Source organism: Erpetoichthys calabaricus, assembly GCF_900747795.2.
Source record: "Erpetoichthys calabaricus chromosome 1 unlocalized genomic scaffold, fErpCal1.3 SUPER_1_unloc_3, whole genome shotgun sequence".
NCBI classification, from domain to species: domain Eukaryota; kingdom Metazoa; phylum Chordata; class Cladistia; order Polypteriformes; family Polypteridae; genus Erpetoichthys; species Erpetoichthys calabaricus.
This window is the reverse complement of record NW_026261594.1, coordinates 463,292-477,786: the sequence shown is the minus strand read 5'-3', so window position 1 is coordinate 477,786 and position 14,495 is coordinate 463,292. Positions and strand designations below refer to the sequence as shown.

Genomic DNA, 14,495 nt, shown 5'->3' with positions numbered 1-14,495 from the left:
GTGAGGGTACAGAGGCAGGCGCTTGAGAGCCACTGTGACCACCACTCTGTGCACATCCCTAATCTGAAGAAAGGCACACACGTCAATATTGTAATTGTATTTGTTAATTTCTGTTAATAAGGAGCACCAGATGGTAAAGTGGCACCTTTCACTGATGAAGACTCAGCAGACAGCATTCTTGTTTATTTTTATTACATTAGTCACAAGACCACACTTGCTGCTTTCAGACTTTGTTGGAATGCAAAAACAGCAGCCAGAGAGCTGAGAGACAAGCCGAGTCCTGCTGCAGTCTCAGGTGTGGCCTCAGAACTGACAACGCCTGCCTGCCAAAATCAAAGGGCCTGCAGCAGCATATTGAATAAAGTCACGTTGTCAGTTCACGGGTGATCAGGGACATAAACAGGTAAGGAGAATAAAACTAATAAACTGCTCAGAGTAACTTGTGATATTCTGGTCACTCAGGACACTGAAGGGCTGCAGGTGACTATCAGAATCTCGTATTTGACTGTTGGTAACAAAGACGTTAAATTATACTGAGCTGGCAGAGCAGGACAGAGTTGTCTGGCCTGGAGGTCCTAAACAACATCGGCATTCATTTCTGTCTGTAGCGCAGTGTCACACCTATGTGTGTGCTTTACAAATAGGAAAAATAAAAATGAAAGTTATTATAGATGTAAAATGGGAGAATCCTTGCTCTGTTTGTTTAGTTCTGTTTAGTGTAAGTGTATTATCACACGTACACAGCTGAGTGAAATTCTCATTTTTATGTTTCGTCGCTGCTCTCGGCTGCCATGGTTGCTGTTTCTTTTTTACTGTTTCTTGTCAGTCCTGGGGAGGCACGGTGGCGCAGTGAGTAGTACTGCTGCCTTGCAGTTAGACGACCTGGGTTCGCTTCCTGGGTCCTCCCTGCGTGGAGTTTGCATGTTCTCCCCGTGTCTGCGTGTATTTCCTTTGGGTGTCCAAAGACATGCAGGTTAGGTGCATTCTAACTTGTCCCGGGTGTGTGTGTGTGTGCCCTGCGGTGGGCTGGTGCCCTGCCCAGGATTGGTTCCCTGCCTTGTGCTCTGTGTGGGGAATTGGCTCCAGCAGACCCCCATGACCCTGTAGTTAGGATGTATCAGGCTGGATAATGGATGGATGGATTGTCAGTCCTGATAGCAGTGCATTAATTCTGAAGGCCAATATGTGATAGAAAATTGAATTCTAAATCTCTGACGACTCCAACATGCTATTGACATCTCCATCAAGTCAGATTGAGTTTTATCTCAGGATTTTTACATTTTTACTGCTGCCAATAAATTGACTTGTTTTATCTTGTTTCATTAAAGGAAATTTCTGCTCATGCATTCTGTACTGCTAGTTTTTAAGATTTGATTTTATTTTTGTTTATGTGACTTTTTCAGGCCTTTTTCTTGATTATTGGGGTTTTGGCATCTGCACTTCTGAATACACTTGTGCTCTTTTACAGTAACTATTTATTTTAAACATATTTAAAGATTCACCTTTAAAAGTATTCACCTCTTGGCAGGTTTCACATTTTCTTGTGATATAATACTGGATGGAGCGACACGGTGGCGCAGTGGGTAGCGCTGCTGCCTCACAGTAAGGAGACCTGGGTTCGCTTCCTTGGTCCTCCCTGTGTGGACTTTGCATGTTCTCCCCGTGTCTGCATGGGTTTCCTCCCACAGTCCAAAGACATGCAGGTTAGGTGGATTGGCGATTCTAAATTGTCCCTAGTGTGTGCTTGGTGTGTGTGTGTGCGTGTGCTCTGCGGTGGGCTGGCGCCCTGCCTGGAGTTTGTTTCCTGCCTTGCGCCCTGTGTTGGCTGGGATTGGCTCCAGCAGACCCCTGTAACCCTGTAGTTAGGATATAGTGAGTTGGATAATGGATGGATAGACAATACTGGATCTCAGAGGATTGAATTTGTCTTTTTGGCACCAGTCAAATCTCAAAGTGAAAATGTGTCACTGTAAAGTGGTCTAAATTAGCTACAAATATAAAACACCAAGTAACAGAGGAGTAGTCACCCCTTCAAGTCAGTGTTTAGTAAATGGCAGCCATGACAGCCTGGAGTCTGTGCTCAGGTCTCTCTTTCTCTCTCTCTGCTCTGCTGTTTGTCCCCATTAATTCTTTCTTGTCAAACTGTTTGAGCTCGGACAGGTGTCATGTTGATTGTGATTGGTTAGCCATTTTCAAGTCCATCTACAACTTCTCCATTGGACCGTATTTTACCAAAATACCGTGAAAGTATTTTACCAAATGAAATTGCAGCAATTGTTAATTTGTGTTAATATTTTGCTGATATCACCTGACGTCAGTTTATCTCAGTGTTTACATTACAAACACTGCCATTTTGTATGATTTGGGTTATTGTGACAGCCATATTGGCTATGGTTATGATGTTATTGCTACCATGTGACATCATTTAATGGCCTTCTTTAAGATGGTGGCCCAGTGTGTCCTCTGTCCTACCTAAGGTATAAATTGCTAGGTGCTTCTTGTTTGATTTTGCAAAGATTTTGCGATGGAAACAGACTTCTCTTTTGTTAGAGCTTGTTTGATCAGCTGTGTTTTGACACGTCTTTCAGATTTTTGACTGAGAATCTTTGAATGCATTTTGATCTCTGAAAGCAGATCATTGGCCTTCCATGGGATTGGTGCAGCTGTCACTTTTAGTTTGTCCTCTTGTTGCCTGTTCATGTTGGTGATTTACGGGACATATTGGCCTTTATTGTGTCAAAGTCAGCAGAGAATCATCAGATTGTAACAAATCTACATTAGTAAAAGTGTGGTATTTTATTTTTATTTCTCTGCACCACTTGCTGAACAACTTGTACCCTGATAGTTTCTATTGCCTACGCTGCAAGATCCTTCTTGGCATGTCAGGGCCACCAGAGAACATCATATGATCAGGTAGCATGTTAAAAAATGGATATTGTTTCATAATCAAAAAAGAGAAGACAAGAGGTGGAAGGCTCAACTTTTTTTTACAACTCAACTGGCATCTTGAATTAATCCTGAGGGCAGATTGTCAGATACCATAGGCAGTGGGCTAACTGGAGCAGTTATACTGGTGGGCCTTAAGAGACTGTGTATCTGTGTGAAAGATCTAACTTACCTGCATTGACATTGTGTATTTAATTCATTTGGGTTCAATTTGTTTTGCATATTTGGATCTGCTGTATTTTCAGGGACTGGATTTCTGATGCAATAAAGAGGAGGTTGAGGTTCTTGGTATGTGTTACATGTTCATGTGGCTTTATGTATTGTGATTCATGTGTGTGGGGTTTTGTAAAGTTTGTGTTGTGTATTGTGATACGTGATTTTTTAAAACTCCTGTATGGTATTCCATGATTTAGTTAAGTAATCCCCACTTGAGTAAAAGTGTTTTCCAATCAACGGTGAGTCAGCTACACGAACACCACGTGTTTCTCGTTAACTGAAGGTGGACCTCGGCAATCCACGATTATGTGAGCACTCATGAGGTTTAAGCAGCGCAAAGAGTCGATCATCAATAACATCAATCAGAGCTCAGAGGAGCTCAACATCCGCTTTAAGCCGACTTTATGTATGATGCAATCTATGCAATGTATGTGTGGTGTATTATGGGACTGCTCTGAAAATTTGAAGAGTTTATTTAATTGTCATTAAACAGAAGAATAGGTAACAGAGACAGTAGCGGTCTTTTTAGCTGTTGATCAAGAAATAATAGCTGATTGATAATAACACAAAATGGAAATTCAATAGAGGATACAAGGCATCCAGATCTATGCATGAGTACGTTACAGTTCGGAATTTGTGCTCTGCATAATTAAATATTAATGCTATTATTCACATAAAAAATGTAAACCTATTATTTTAGGAACGTTATACTTGAAACACTTTAAAACAAGTAAGTATTCAAGAGCAACATGAAAATCGTTTGGCAGCAATTATAAATTATATACAAGAATTCCAAGGATATGTGCTTACATGCAGAATTATTTTGTGCATTCGGCAATCTAAGAAAACTGCAGCTTCCGTGAGCGGTGCGACGTCTCAGTGCCACTCCTGCTGAAGGACTTTACCCTCGTCAAGAGGGTCAGACTGGACGATATGACTGGCCATTCATGTCAGTGTCATTTTAAAGGACAGACCTGTGCACTGATGCTATGAATGATATGTATTTTACATCGTCGGCCTCTAACTCAGCGGTGACATTAGAAAAAAACCCGATCTAAATCCGTTAAGTAGTTCTCTCGTGAAAAGCAGACAGACAGACAGACAGCGAGACATTGGATTGTCTATATTATATATCATTAAACCTTCAAAATAATGTGCAGTTAAAGTCTCAACAGCATTCTCAGCATTTCTGGAGCTTAGTAGAGCCAGATAATTATAAGAGTCTTCACCAAGCAGCTCTGAAAATGTCTTCTTTGTTTGGGTCTCCATACCTCTGTGAGTCTGACATGAATGTCATGAAGTCAAAGTTCAGAACAAAACTGACAGACGGACACTTAAATGACTCCATCAGAGTGAACCTGAATGGCTCCACTCCACCAGACACCTCAGTGCCAGTCATCTGACTGACTAAACAACACGTCACACATGACACTGGACCTGTGAATAAAGTGACACAGTGACATGTGACAAAATGACAAATGAAGAAGTCAGATCTGTGGATTTTGAATGGCATTGTTTTGTGTTGACAGCATTCATGTTTTAATTCAGTAGTGTGAGATACACTAGAAAATGCATACAGAAATTCAAAATGCCCTTGCAGGTGAACTCAATATTTTTGTGATGTTTTAATACAAAATGTGAGTTGTGGACATCAACATTTTGTAAATGTTCAGGCAAAACATTTGAAATAAGCTATGAGAAGAAACGTTAGAAAACAGGAGTAGCTCTCTGCAATTTTTGTTTTGTAAAAGTAGCTCTCAGGGGAAAAAAGGTTGGCGACCCCTAGTTTAGGCTGTGATGTTTTATTATTTTGTAGTGAACATGTAAGATTAATTTTTAAAAAATACACAAAATTAGACAATTTACAAAGAACAAAAACAATGCAAACTTTCTCTGAGGTGTTCTTTCTCATTTAACAGGACTTTTGTGAACTCCACTACATTATGCTTAGCTTCACTTTTACGCTGGCATGTGCCAGGCTAAGGGTTGACTTCTTGGTTGCCAAGCGTGACTTGCACTAATCCTCTTTGGTGGTACCAATGCTGGCTCAGAATAGCATCTCGATATAAATGCGGCTTATGTGCTAAATGCTCTTGGTGGTGGCCCCTATTTAGTATTTTATAATTCATCAGTGGGTTGTGTGGATTATTGTAGAACCATTGCTTGACAATGTGCCAGTTCATTGTGGGAAGGGTTCTTTGCATATGAAGTTGGTTCTTTGTACTTTGTGCCTGATATTTGGAAAAAAATGAAGTGTTTACTGTTTGGCAGACTACTTAGCAGGACATTCGTAGATCAAGAAAACCTGAACTTGGCCTCTGATATGAAACACAGCAAGAGTCCTTTTAATTGGTGTTTCACAAGGCTTTTACCATCTTTTCATGGGTATTTGCTGTATGGAGCAGATTATGGATCTAAATAAATAAAAGTTCTTTCTGGAACCTTCATGTGGAATGGTCTTTAGGAAACCAAAAATGGTTCCCCTATGGCATCGCCCTGAAGAAAACCTTCCCTTCATTTTTTAGTAGTATAGAGTGGTGTTTATATATATAAGGAAAATCTTGTTGTAATTTAAAGTTTAGATATTATAAGAAATATTTTTCAATAAAACAAGAATGAGAGAAAAAGAGCCATAGACAGCCGAAATGTCGAGCTGAAACAAATAAACCAAGTTGCATATCTGGCCTTGGTGTTTGACACAAGAGGTGGTTGTGCAATGGCCATCATGGAACTGATGACGAGCTGAGAAAATGGAAGAAAGTGCGAGGAGATACAAATGGTCAAAGACTGTCAAGAAAATGTAACTGTAAGTTACATAAGATAGGAGTCTCAGCAGTGCTGATGTATGGGGGTACAATCTGAGCCATCAAGAAGAAGTAGGAGCTGCTCATCAGGACAGAAAGAAAAGAGAAAGAAAAATAAATAAAGATGTAAGCAAGATGTCAGGGTATCATGGGAAGTAGGGTGACATGGTATGGACACCCCAATTAGAAATGTATGCTGTTGTTTGGATGAAAAGACTTTTGAATGATGGCAGATGGCAGAGATTTGAAAGTGTTGGGTCTGAGGACAAGAGGATTCCACGGTCAGGATCAATGGAGAGCAGGATCTACATGGCAGACTGTTAACACCTGAGTGATGGTTTCCAGTAAAACAAGAAAACAGTAGTGCATACTTCTATTATGTAGCTGTGATAAAATGAGGACAACACAGTTAAAAGATGACCTGAGTAGAGATGCTGGGCAATTTTACCTGAAAAGAAATTATTGAAGTCAGAGTCTGCAAAGTAGGATGAACTGGTCATCTTTTATAGGTGTTTTGTTTTATCACATCCTCACAAACAGTGCAACAAGGAAATGCTTACTGTGAATCTGAGGCTCCATCCAGGTATCTGTTCATATTAAAGCACTGATGACTTAGGAATTCTGAAATCCCCCATAAGTGTGGCACAAGTGCCGTGTAGTGAAGTTCTATTCTGAGTCCAAAGTGAGCACCGTGTGGTTGTAGCCCACCTCACTATTTAGTCAAACTGGCATTCATTGTGCTCACTCGCTGTGCTTGAAGGGCCTGACAGTCCATTTTGTTCATTCAGAATTCTGATAAGTCAGACCCCAAGTGACTTCGGTATGTCACAGTTAAGCCCCTCCTGAACACATCTACACTGTGTTTTCTGTGTTACAAATGGATAGCTTTGTCACAGATTCCTGAAGTGGCCCATAATAATTGCAGTACCTGAGAAGTCCCTGATTGTAACTTGAGATCCAGCCGTGTGTTTCCTGTAAATCCCGTTTTTCTGGTCTTATTTGAGTGCAGTTCTGACAGATCACGGCTGTTACAGGCCCTGCAGCACTTCATCACTCGTTGTATTTCAAGGCAGGCAGTTTCTAGTTGTTATTGGTCTTGTTTGGTCTTTTCACAAATACCCGTAGACTTCAATCAAACATGCTATATAGATTAAAGTCAATATCGGTTTTGTTTCTTTTTTACTTCATGTCACTTATAAAATGATCCTTTTAGTTTAAAGTTAATGTTTCACAGCTTTCTTCTGTGTTGGCCTCTATAATGCTTTAAGCTGATTGCTCTACATGAGGGTCAAACTGCTCGATTAGTTGAAATCACCTGGAAATGACTCGGGTGAAGCTGGAATTGAACTCGTCAGAGCATAGAAGCGTTCATCTGCCAGTGAAGTGAAATGTGAAACAAGTGAGTTCTGACAGACACAATTTCTCCAAGTCTGCTCTTCCCCTCTCCATTTGTAATGCTGTGTCCTTTTGACAGTGAAATCTCAGCAGTTCGCCGGTTTCAAAACCCACTTTAGTTGTTCTTTGTGGCTGAGCCCCCATTCTGAGAGCGGACAATGACAGATTTCATTAGCAGACATATAGGCAAATAGGATGGTGTTGATGTAAAGGCCACAAGCAGTGCCTGACTCAGGACCAGACAAGCTCTCTGACCGTTCAATTTTCTTTTGTACTAACCTCAAACCTGAACCAGTCTTAGTTATATAGGACAGGTAATTGTTCTTAAAGTAAAAGATAATTTTAAATAATAAAACTAAACAGTAATAATAAAACTCCTTGGTGACTCAGAGACTAAAGATATTAACTAGCATCTGGAATGTTTCTGGTTCAAATCCCATTACTGCTAGAAGGGATCCTACTCCATTGGGTCTTTGAGCTAGGCCCTTAACCTGAAAATTGCTCCAGGGGCATTGTACAATGGCTGACCTTGCACTCTGACCTCCAACGATCATGAGAAAAGACAATTTACCCTCAGGGATTAATACAAGGTAACAAATACCATAATACATAAATGAATAATTTGTTGAACTGGCAGGGCTTTGCTGCAATCCTGGCACTGATGTTATGGGCACCTCCATATTTGAAGATGTATAGCTGCAGATGCCTCTTGTTTGAACTTTAAGACAAATAATGGGAAAAAAAAAACAAAACAATACAAAACAAATAGAACAACCAGTTATTTAATGTTATTTCTTCAGCAGGCTCCCATAAACTAGCAAGCAAAAGTTTGATATCCACTGCACATAACAGAAACACTTTGCCAAAGTACAATGTGAATGAGAGTGGATGTAAGTTTTACTAATTAAGATAACAAGCTAAACATTAAAAATTACAAGAAGGCCGATTATGGAAGGCATGTGCAATAACAGATTAGTCAAATACTGCAGTTACACTCAACCATTTCCTCCCCAACCCCCTGAGGTTCCACGATTGGGTGGTTTCTCCTTTCTAGTACCCTAGAATAAGCTACAGGAAGGCTGAGGAATGTTGTACCCCAATAGTTGTAGCATACTTTCCGACTCCCCTTTTAAAAAATGGAAACCACCACCCTGGTCTGCCATTCCAGAGGCAAAGCTCCGATGACCACACAACATTGAAAAGGTTTGTCAGCCATGACAGTACAACAATGTCCAGAACCTTCAGCATTTCTGGGCAGATCTCATCCACCTCTGGGGTCTTGCCACTGCAGAGTTGCTTAACTACCTCGGCTTATCCTCATCAGCTTTTGGCTCTGCCTCCCCTACAGAGGGCATGTCTATTGGGGTCAGGAGCTAATCAAAATGTTCTTTCCATTCCCAGACAACATCCTAAGTCCAGGTAAGCACATCTTGACCCTTACTGAGAATGGCCTTGGTGAATCCCTGCCTTCCATTTTTTGAGTTGCCTGATGGTTTGTTACAGCCTCTTTGAGCCCAATCAAGAGTCACTTTCCATGGTCTCTCTGAACTCCTTCCACACCTGGGTTTTTCCTACACTGGCCACTAAGGCCACTGTCCTTTTGGCCTATCGGTATGTCTCTGCTGCTTCGGGAGTCTCGTCTGCTAACCATACACAGAAGGAATCCTTTTTCAGCCTGATGGCACCTCTCACCTGTGGTGTCCACCATTTGATCTTTGGGTTGCTACTTCGAGATGCACCTATGGCCTTCAGCTCTTTGCAGCTGCTTCCACAATGGAGGCTATGAACAAGGGCCATTCGGTCTGCATGTCCCCAGCCTCCCCTGGGATGCAGGAAATGCTATTTTGGAAGTTGGAATCGAAAGTCTTCTGGACAAGGGGCTCCCTGAGATGTTCAAAGTCCACCCTCATTACTTCTTTGGGCTTTCCAGGTCTGTCCAGATGCCTCTCCCACTACCTGACCAAATTCACCACCAGGTGGTGATCAGTTGACAGCTCTGTCCCTCACTTCACATGAATATAAGGGTGCAAACCTAATGATAAGATTAAGAAATTGATCATAGATCTTTGGCCTAAGGTGTTCTGGTACACTTATGAGCCACCTTATGTTTGAACATGGTGTTCATTATGAACAAACCACGCCTAGCATGGATGACCACAAACAAAATACTCTTCAGGTTGTGATGGACGGCCGGCGACAGATTCCGGTCGCCACCCCCAGGCCGCCAGGAGGAGCCCTCCGGACAGCATGATCGTGCCCCGAATTCCAGCAGGGCCTTATGGACTTTGTAGTTTATATACACAGCCCTGCTGGATACCTTGAGTCGCTGTAGGGGGCTAGTGGACTCTTATGTGCCCTATAACCCGGGAGTACGTCATCATCACGTGACAGGAAGGAACAACGTGCTCCCGGGCGGAAGAATAAGGACTGTTTACCCTGACCCAGAAGGAAGAAGGACTTGTGGGTTTGGACAGGAACCACTTCCGGGTCAGGGGATATAAAAGGACTGTGGGAAAGCCCAGACACTGAGCTGAGCTGGGAGGTAGGAGGGCGAAGTGTCTGGGCGAGGAGGATTGGTTTTGTGAGAGAGAATTATTGTGATTTATGAGTGTGGAGTGGAGGGTGCTTTGTGCACATTATTGTGATACAATAAAGAAGTCTTGGACTTTTATTCAGTGTCTGGAGTGGTACCTGAGGGTGTTAGAGGTGGCTCCACGCCTCTACTGCTACAAGGTTTAGATCAAGGTGACCATATATTTTCAAACATACCTCTCCAGGTGTCTCCATCATTATCCACCTGGGTGTTAAAGTCACCCAGCAGAATTATGGAGTCCCCAGCTGGGACCATTTCCAGGATCCCCTCCAGGCATCCAATAAGACCTGCTACTATGAACTGACATTTGGGTTATGGGCAGTTAGAGTCCTCCCATCCGTGAACATCAGCTGCAGACAGGGAGCCCTCTCATTCTCCGGGACAAACTCCAACATGGCATCGATGAGGCAGAGACACAAGAAGCCCACTCTCACCTGAGGCCTTTCACCCCAAACAATTCCAGAGTAAAGGAGAGTCCAGCCTCAATCAAGGGGTTTGGTTCCAAAGCCAAGTGAGTGGGAGGACGTGAGCCCAACAACTGTATATCTAGTTGGTAGCTCTCCTCCTCACCCTCCAACTCCAGCTCCTACTCCACAGGACAGGTGACATTCCACATCCCAAGAGTCAATTTGTGTGTTTGGGTTCTGATCCAATAAGGCCTCTGCCTTTGACTATTTCCCACGTCACATTCTATCCAGACCCTGTTCCTCCAGTAAGTGGTGGGTCCACAGGAGTTATTAGTTAGTTAGTTAATTAGTTACCTTATCATTTTAATGAATCTAAGAAGTTCATTACAAAATAGTAAAACATTCCAAATTAAGATACAGTAATCCCTCCTCCATCGCGGGGGTTGCGTTCCAGAGCCACCCGCGAAATAAGAAAATCCGCGAAGTAGAAACCATATGTTTATATGGCTATTTTTATATTGTCATGTTTGGGTCACAGATTTGCGCAGAAACACAGGAGGTTGTAGAGAGACAGGAACGTTATTCAAACACTGCAAACAAACATTTGTCTCTTTTTCAAAAGTTTAAACCGTGCTCCATGACAAGACAGAGATGACAGTTCTGTCTCACAATTAAAAGAATGCAAACATATCTTCCTCTTCAAAGGAGTGCGCGTCAGGAGCACAGGCTGTCAGAAACAGAGAGGAAAGCAAACAAATCAATAGGGCTGTTTGGCTTTTAAGTATGCGAAGCACCGCAGGTACAAAGCTGTTGAAGGCGGCAGCTCACACCCCCTCCGTCAGGAGCAGAGAGAGAGAGAGAGAGACAGAGAAAAACAAAGTCAAAAATCAATACGTGCCCTTCGAGGTTTTAAGTATGCGAAGCACCGTGCAGCATGTCGCTTCACGAAGCAGCTGCACACAGAAGGTAGCAACATGAAGATAATCTTTCAGCATTTTTAGACGAGCGCCCGTATAGTCTAGGTGTGCGAACAGCCCCCCTGCTCAATCCCCCTACTTCAGGATCAGAGAAAGTCAGAGCAACAGAGACAGAGAAAAGTAAGTTGGGTAGCTTCTCAGCCATCTGCCAATAGCGTCCCTTGTATGAAATCAACTGGGCAAACCAACTGAGGAAGCATGTACCAGAAATTAAAAGACCCATTGTCCTCAGAAATCCGCGAACCAGCAAAAAATCTGCGATATATATTTAAATATGCTTACATATAAAATCCGCGATAGAGTGAAGCCGCGAAAGGCGAAGCGCGATATAGCGAGGGATCACTGTATTCATTGAAAACAACAAGAATTAATAGTATAAAATGTTTAAGTTAGCTGTTTGTCATCACAGTACTTTTTTTTTGACTATTTAGCATATCTAATGCTTCTGCTTTCTGAGATCTACAATTGTTTAAATTAAACTGATATGTTCCTTACTAAATTTATGCTGTCCATTGAAATATTCAAGAATTAATACTTATCACATTGAAATTATGGCATCATTCCCTATTCTTTTTGGTAAACGAAAGACAAAAGAAAAATTGCATAGTAATAAAAAAATGTGTTATAATGGTGTGTTGGTGTGCTAGTTATATAATCATTAAGTTATAAAGTACCACAACACAAATGTTGAAAGCACTTTAAAGTATTCCACAATTGATAAAGAGGACCTTGGATGTATGTGGGCTGTTGAGAAATGGAGGGCTTGGTGGTGGGGTTGAAACTTCCTGTCCACACCAATCATCAGGACACTCTGTTGTCCTCCAAAGTGTCTGATCACCCAGGCATGTAGATGGCACGCTGGGCATTGTGACTGTGCTGTTTTAACTACACTGTGGCTTATCATCCGGGGTCACAGAATCACATTGCTGACTGCCTCTCTTGCTTGTCCTTCAGTGCTACTGCTGAGACGATTTCTGACAACGAAACGGAGTTTGTGCTGATTTAGTCTCTTGCTCTAACTGCACTGTTTGTTTCTGCCTCTGCATTTTGCAGTGAATTAGCTGCCCTGAGAACTCAGATTACCAATAGTTAGCCATCTTCTCTTAATGCTATTGATACAGTTAAGTGTCTATATTTCTGATTACGAGATTAATTCAGTGTGCAAGATGGTTATGTGTTCTGTGGTGCTCGTCTCATTGCTCCTTTCTTTCAGAGTCACATGATGGTTACATTCACTCCTCGAGGTCAGCAATGAAATGTTTAAACTAGACAGTGTGTGTGTCATCTCTGTTGGTGGCCAGGTATAGATGACATGGTTTTAGTTCATGTTAAAAACTGTCAACTATGTCGATCTTCTCATAAGACAGCCAATTCCCTTTTCTGCACCTGTGCCATTTCCATCTGAACCCTGGGAGAAACTGGTAATAGATGTGAGGGGTCCATTTGAAACAGCTGTCTGGAATTATTGCTATAGACCAACCCTGACTGATTATCATAGCAAGTGGTCAGAAGTTACCTTCTCTGTTTCTGTTTCCATTCAAAATGTCATACATTTCCTTATCTCAGTCCTAACAAATTCATAAATCTACACACCCTTGTGTCAGATAACACCTGTCAATTCACATCTTCAGACTCTGCAGCATTTCTGAAAAGTGAGTGATAGAATATTCATCACATACACACTTCAGTATATCATCTGACTGCAGACAGGGCACTTAAAGATTTCAATATGTTCTTAAAGGCTTCATTCAGTCTGTTATCTTATAAGTAAAACCCTGGATACCTGAACTCTCAGAATGTCTTCCAATATGCCATTCAACACCACATGCTATTACACCACATGATTTACCCTTTATGTTGGAAAAATACAAATACATCTCAATGTCGTTCCTCCTCATCTTCACTGCAAGGCTGATGATGTTCCTTCAAGAGAAAACAAAAACGTACACTGATGTTAGACGTGGAGTGCATAGCCCTCATTTCTAAAAAGGGGAAAAGGTGGTGCCTGAGGTTCCTTACAAGATACAAGATGGGATGTGGCAAGAATGGAGAGTGAAACTAAAAGAAGATTCAAGGTCTCTGGTCAAATTTTCAAGAATTAACATGGTAGGAAGATTCATCAAGGTATAGTAAGTCCAAGCGCAATGAGCAAATTTAACTATGCAAAGCACTTGCTATCCATCAGAAATCCAGTTCTTAGTACTGTACGGCTTGTATGTCAATGGAGGAGGCAAACCACAGAGCCTCGGACCTCTTTGCTGAATCTACTCAAAGTTGAAGAAGGGATGCTGAATCTGAAGTCATAGAGGATTTTGAGATTAAGCCACGGTCAAATTTATCACCAGTAGCAGATCGTTGATGGGTAAAATTGGATAGTATATACTATCCACTAGTAATACTTCAATAGTATACTGGATAGTACGCTGAAAGGAGATGATACCAAGAAAATTAATGTCATGGTACAGGTTGTGTATTAGGCATGCGGTGATGCCTTTGACTTGAAGGAAGGCAAGACAATCAGACTATCAGCAAGTCCCAGTAGGAGGCATAAATTCAGAAAGAGCTAAGGATTCTCAAGAAAAAGTGTCAGAAAGCAGATGATGCAGACAAGGAGCCCTGAGCCAGCTAAGCTCTAAGGTAGGATAGAAATTATCCAGAAAAAGCAGAGAGAGAAGAAGCGACAGAGGAAAGCCTTTATCAAGAACCCCTTTTAGTTCAGAGAAAAAAAATCCTGGAAAAGCCAAGAAGTGGGAAACTGGTGTGGTGTAAGAAGAAGTTGAAGACAAGGTATAGCAGCACATGGTGACCCCAGCAGGGAATGCCCTCTTCGAATACCAATTTTTACACTCCTTACAGCATGGCAGATTTCACCAACAAGGAAGTAACAATAGCAACATTTATTTCTAGAGCACATTTTCATACAAATGGTTGTAGCTCAAAGTGCTTTACAAGGCGAAGAAAGAAATGTTTATTAAAACAAAAAATATAAAATAAGATTAGGCTATACTAAATAACAAAAAATAAAGTAAGGTCCAATGCCTGGGACGACAGAAGAAACAAACAAAAAAAATTCCATAAAGCTGGAGAAAAAGAAAAAACAAAATCTGCAGGGTGCTTCACATACTTAAAAGCCAAACAGCCCTATTGATTTGTTTGC

General features: G+C 41.6%; 1 protein-coding gene across 14 annotated transcripts in view; it reads left to right on the top strand.

The window, feature by feature from the left end:
* The first annotated feature begins 337 nt into the window (after window positions 1–337).
* Window positions 338–14,495, top strand: part of LOC114642397 (stonustoxin subunit alpha-like) — a 157,658-nt gene continuing 143,500 nt past the window's right edge. For 3 of the 14 annotated variants that reach the window (XM_051921878.1, XM_051921872.1, XM_051921877.1), the window contains exon 1: window positions 341–403. The gene's annotated coding sequence lies outside the window, so the exon portion shown is untranslated. Of the gene's footprint in view, window positions 404–14,495 lie in introns of all 14 variants that reach the window. The other 11 variants (XM_051921882.1, XM_051921875.1, XM_051921881.1 and 8 more) reach the window with 7 other exon arrangements.